Source organism: Orycteropus afer, unplaced genomic scaffold (genome assembly GCF_000298275.1).
Source record: "Orycteropus afer afer isolate SDZICR_OR568_19922 unplaced genomic scaffold, OryAfe1.0 scaffold00092, whole genome shotgun sequence".
In the NCBI taxonomy this organism is placed as follows: domain Eukaryota; kingdom Metazoa; phylum Chordata; class Mammalia; order Tubulidentata; family Orycteropodidae; genus Orycteropus; species Orycteropus afer.
In genome coordinates, this window is record NW_006921679.1 from 229,685 (window position 1) to 236,166 (window position 6,482).

Genomic DNA, 6,482 nt, shown 5'->3' on the forward strand with positions numbered 1-6,482 from the left:
TTTGGTCATGTTGTCAGAAGGGACCATTCCCTGGAGAAGGATGTCATGCTTGGTAAGGTGGAGGGTTGATGAAAGAGGGGGAGGCCTTCAATGAGATGGATTGACACAGTGGCTGCGATGATGGGCTCAAGTATAGCAGGGATTGTGGAGCTGGCACGGGATTGGGCAGTGTTTCGTTCTGCTGTGTATGGGGTCGCTATGAGTCGGAAACGACTCGACGGCACCTAACAAACAAAACAAAAAAATATGTATCTTTAAACAGACTTTGTAATCAGCATTAAAAGATTCGTCCAAATGTCTTTTGTCAGTAGGACTGTGGTAGTTAAGGTTGTGTGTCAACTTGGCTGGCGCTGGTTGAGTGGCTGGGCAGCTGGAGGTAGTTATGTCCCATGATGAGACTGGCAATTAACTCCATGGTGGGATCTACCACAAACAGCTCAGTAGCTGCTTAGGGATGTGGTCTGCTTCCCATATATAAAAAGCAGCTTTGGGAATGGTCTCTAGTTTATGACACAGTTGAACTCTGCACGTAGCCAAGTCATTGTTCAGCAGCCTGCCACGCTCCGCCAACCTTGGGACTGTAATGGACTTGAATCAATGGCCTGCCATGTGGTTTGGTAACATCAGGACTGTGCCTTTTTACTTGTCAGCCTCAGCAGCCAGCAGCTGTCTGAGTGAAGAAAAGCCTGTAGCTTCAGTGGGCTGGGAGCAGGAGGCAAAACTGAAGCCCAAGGTTGAGGGGCTTTCACCTAGTTCCTAGAGCCTGGCTCTTTGAACTCGGACTTAAGTCTCCAAACTGTAAGAGAATAAATCCCTGTTTGTTAAAGCCATCCCATTTGTGGTATTTTCTGTTAGAGCAGCAGAGAGGTAACCAGAACAAGTACATATCCTAGAACTGTGCTTTTCCTGACTCAAATATAGTAATTCTCAATAAAGTATAATATAGAATTGGTGGTGCAGTGCCCAAGGCATTTGACTGCTAACCAGAAGTTGGTGGTTCAAACCTATCGGCTGCTTCATGCAAGGAAGATGGGGCAATTGACTTCTGTAAAGATTTACTGCCTCAGAAACCCAGTGGGGGTCACTGTGAGTTGGAAATGACTTGCTAGCAGTGAGTTTGCTTTGTTTTGAAGTGGAAGAAAGGAAGACAGGGAAATCCCCAATTGGCAGAAATGAAGGGAAAAATCACTGTCAGCCCTGGGGCCAAAAATGAACGTGTGGTAGCCAATAGGAGGGAGGGTGAGTCTGAATATAGATCTCACAGGTGCAGAGGCTCTCCCTGATGTAACCCTCCTCTGGGAAGGATTTGTTGTTGCTCTGGAATGCAGCTAGGGTACGGGCAGTGACATTAATCCAATCAATGGCAGAGGTGATTGATTCAAAGCTTGGCTTAAGTCTTGGTGAAATCCAGTTGCCATGGAGTCAGCTCTGACTCATGGTGACACCATATATATCAAAGTAGACCTGTGCTCCATAGGATTTTCAATGGCTGATCTCTCAGAAGTAGATCACCAGGTCTTTCTGAGGCACCTCTGGGTGGACTCCAATCACAAGCCAAGTGCGTTAACCATTTGCATCATCCAGGGACTAAAATTTTTTGTATTTGTCCATTTCCAGTTTACTCTTACTCGTAGGTATGTTGTTGTTGTTGTTGTTGTTATGTGGCGTCGAGTCAGACCCGACTGATAGCGACCCCTCCTTGGGTTTCTGAGGCGGTATCACTACAGAAGTAGATTGCCCAGCCTTCCTTCTGAGGAGTGGCTCGTGTGTTTGAACTGTCAACCTTCTGGTTAGCAGTCAAGTGCTTTAGGCACTACGCTACCAGAGAAACAGTATTAATAATAAAATTAATCTATTCAATGAGGTTTATCCAGGAGGAAGTTTCAGGAATTGTGTAGCACCAAACTGAAAGTGGAAAAGTCTCTGACAAGTGTTACCAGTGATTGGCTTTTTATTGGGGAGCTCTGGTGGTGTAGTGCTGAAGGCATTTGACTGCTAACCAGAAGGCTGGGGGTTCAAACCCACCAGCCACTCCTTAGAAGGAAGATTGGGCAATCTACTTCCGTAGAGATATTGCCAAAATGAGGAAGCAAACTTATTTCTGATTTTTTTTTTTTTCTATGTGTGTTCCAATAAAAAGGAGATCTTGTGGCACAATGGGTAAGGCATTTGCCTGCTAACCAGCAGGTTGGAAGTTCAAACCCAACAGCTGCTCCATGGGAGGAAGATGAGGCATTCTACTTCCATAAAAATTTAAAGCCTTGGAAACCCAAAGGGAGTTGCTATGAGTCAGAAGTGACTCAATAGCAGTGGGTTTGGTTTTTGTTGTTGTTGTTGCAATAAAACTTTATTTCCAAGTAGATGGATTAAAATGTAAAGTTATTTGAGAGAAAGAAGTTTTAAAAAGATAATGGGCTGGATTTTATCTGTGGGTCATAGTTTGTTCCTTTTTGAGAGCAACTGATGAATAATACTACAGCACTTGTGAATCACTACTACACAGGAACGTGTCATATCAAATATAGTACCATCCAGAGTCCCTGTGAACATCTTATATGGACCTTTGTGGCTGGGTAGGTGGGCAGGGCATCTGACTTTGTCCCTCAACAATATGTCCAAAGCCCAGCCTTACAGACTAGGCCATCCTGGTACTCTGGGTCTAAATCTCAGCTAGGGCCTTTGCACATAGGTGTCTTCCCCTTACCTGTGCCAAATTGTTTCTGTTGGCTCATTGTCTGACTCTAAGCACACCACTAAACCTGACCCACCCCTGCCTCTGCCTCTCTAAGGAGAGAAGGGACATGGTGCTGGCCAGAGTGGGATGGTGATGCCATTCACTGGAGACACAGGAGGAGAAGGAGGTTTATGGGGCAAGGGCATGAATTCAGTTTAGGATATGATGAGTTTTTTTGTATTTTAAAATTTATTTTTATTGTGATTTGGTGAAAGTTTACAGAGCAAATTCATTTTCCATATAGTAGTTCATACACATTTTGTCTCATGACATTGACTGTAATCCCCACAGTTTAATAGCTCTCTTCCTGCTTCCTCCCTATAGTTACCTCTTCCCTGTTTTTCTTTCTTATGCATTCCTGCCTGCTGAGCTAGCTCCCTGTGAAAATACTGCCCTTCTGTTCTCCCATGATTGACCAATCTATTCACCCAATATGCCAGTCTATTGTTTGGCTAGAAGCCATGGGAGTGAGTTCAATTCTAGGCCTGGTCTTTTTATGATTTTGAGTTTTTGTTCCACATTGTTCTTCCACTCTATCCAGGATCCAGGATATGTTGAGTTTAAGATTCCTGTGGGACATTCCAATGGAGGAAACCAGCAGGTGGTACGTGAAAAACCCATTGCTGTCAACTGTAGGGTTTCCAAGGCAGTAATCTTTACAGAAGCACAGTACCACATCTTTCTCTCATAGAGCAGCTGGTGGGTTCGAACCACTGACCTTTAGATTAGCAGCCAATTTCTTAACCACTGCACCACCAGGGCCCCTCAGGTGGTACCTAGAAACATTTAACTTATCTGAATTCAGCTTTACTCATGCTACCAAAGAAGAGAGAAAATGACAATGGGAAGCATTCCAGCAATTCCACCTGCCCTTTCATAAGTGAGCATGTACATGGGAATGAATGTGACATGGGACAAGATAAGTGGATCTTCTGTTCCTTCGGTGGTTCTCAGCTTACACCCCTTCCATGTATGACCATCTCCATGGGCTGACTATGGTTCTTATATTTAAAATGCCTGCATGTGTGTGTGTGAGACAGTGTGTGAGTATGTGTGCACATGTATGAGTGTGCCCATGTGTATACATATGTGTACATGTGTGTGCAGATGTGTGTCTGCGTGTGTACATGTGTGAGTTTGTGCACCCTGTATGCACATGTGAGCGTGTGTGTGCATGTACCCGTGTGTCTACTCCTGCTGTCCCTACTGTGTTGTACCTTTCCCTCTGACCACACTTTACCCAAGGTCACCAGTCACCTCCATGTTGCCCAAGCTAAAGTTCATTTTTCAGTCCTCACCTCTTTGGACCTCCCAGCATCATTCTACCCTTTCTTCTGGAAAGACTCTCGCCCTCTTCTGATTTTCCTTCTGCCTCACCATCTGAGTCCTCTTCCTCCTTGGCTACTTCTCAATGATGGCATGTCCTGGGCTGGGGCTTGGGCCTCTTTTCTTCTTACTCTCTTTTCTCCCACAACTCCTCTCAGTCCTGCAGTTGCCACCCCCATGTTAGTGAATCCCAAAGCTCCATCTGAAATAGTGCCTTCCCCACCACCTTCTACCTCAGACACACTCACTGTGGTGTCATGTCTCACTTCAGTTTATATTGCAAAGTCAAAACTTAAGGCAAAAACAGAATATTCCCATAAAAATACCTTAAATGACCCCAGAAATGGGATCCCCAGGAGGCGTACACACACATACACTCACCTGTGCACACACAGACACACATGTGTATACACATGCACAAACACTCATGTATATACAATTTACTATTTAAGCACTATCAGGATGTCATTGGTCAACAAAGTGGTCTGAATTGCAAGAAAACTAAAGCTAGGCTTCAATTTTAGTAAAGACACTCTCAGGGGTGTTGTCCACTCCACTATCAACACAGTTTTGTCAACCACCTGCTCTATTTTTTTTTTTTTACATGTATTTTTTTTTCTTTTTTTATATTTTTATTTTAAGAGCTTGTTTTACATTCAACGTCACGCATACATTTAGTTTCATTCCCCATTTGCCATGTCCAACCCTAACCGTCTCCTCCCCTCCCTACCCTGCAACCCTTCCCCTGTGCTCCTCATAATTATGCACTCCTATTTGTCCTGCATTTCCTCAGTTTGAATGTTGGTCCTTTGGCGTCCCATGGTCTATTGCTCTAAGGGATGTTTTACCATTGAGTGTGTGGCTGCAACATACTGGGTTGAGTGGTCTGCCTGTACATCTTGTTAACTATTGAGCTGAGAGCCTGCCCCTGGGGGTGAGTTTTATTCCAGGCACCGAATGTATTTCAGGGCCACAGTATTGGGAGTCTCACCAGATTACATCTGACCAGTAATTCTGGTCATTATTGAGTTTTTGGATTTTGTTCCAAGTTTTCCCTCCCACTCTATCCAGAATTTCCAGATTTGATCCTTTCCTGAGTGGTTGGCATTGGTAGTCAGGCACCATCTAGTTCTTCTGGTCTTGAGGGCCATCGTGTTCTAGGGCTGATTGCTTCTAAATGCCCCCCCCCCCTTTTTTTTGCATTCTTCTTCACTTCTGACACTCGGAGACCATTAGCTGCATCTTAGATGGCCACTTGAAAGCTTTTAAGACCCCAGTTGCTACTCACCAATGTAGGATGTGGAGCAACACTTTTATGTATTTTGTTGTGCCAATTGAGTCTGGTGTACCCCAGTACTATGGTCCTGAGGTAATAGATGTATTGGATCTCTCTCCCATAGTGTTGGGATGTCTGTGAGGGATTACTCTGTGTCTGTCTTCTATTGTTTCTGTAAAGACTTGTTTCTGCAGGTATTTTGTATCACTGGTGTCTATACACGATTAGCCTCAGCTGAGTCTATCCTTGTTCTAGAGTATACCTCTGTTCACTGATCTCTGTCTGATCATCTCAGGTGTTTATGTGTTTATTTGTATAGCCTAATGTTTGGTATTAATGGCAATGTGGTATTGTGGACACATTGGTTGGTTTTAGCATGCATCATCTATCTCTTATGTGCATAGTTCGGTGTCCTCTCATTTCCCAATGTTATCATGGTGGTCAGATATCCTTCCCATATATCCCTCCCCCTACCCATGTCAGCGTGTAAGCCCCAATTAGTTCTAAATTAATCCCTCCCATTCCCTCTCCATCTCAGTAACCTACTGGGTGAGTTCCCTTTCCCAAGCAAATCCTTCTCTTTTTACAGTAATGGGCTCATACAGTACTTATCCTTCTGTGATTGACTTATTTCAGTCAGCATAATATTCTCCAGGTTTATCCACATTGCGAGATGATTCGCATATCCCTCATTGTTCTTTAAGGTGGCATAGTATTCCATTGTGTGGATATACCATAATTTGGTTATCCACTCATCTGTTGATGGGCTCTTTGCTATGGTGAACTGTGCTGCAATGAACATAGGTGTACATATGTCTGTTCGTGTGCTATCTTTCACCTCTTTAGGATATATTCCTAGTAATGGAATTGCTGGGTCAAATGGTACTTCTATTTTCAGTTTTTTAAGGAAACGCCATACTGGTTGCTACAATGGTAGTACCATTTTACAATCCCACCAGCAGTGCACAAGAGTTCCAATCTCTCCACGACCCCACCAGCATTTGTTACTATCTGATCTGTTGAACTTTGCTATTATTGCTTGGGTGAGATGATATCTCATTGTTGTTTTGATTTGCATCTCTCTAATGATTAATGATCGTGAGCAATTTCTCATGTGTTTGTTGGTTGCTTGTATATCTTCTTTGG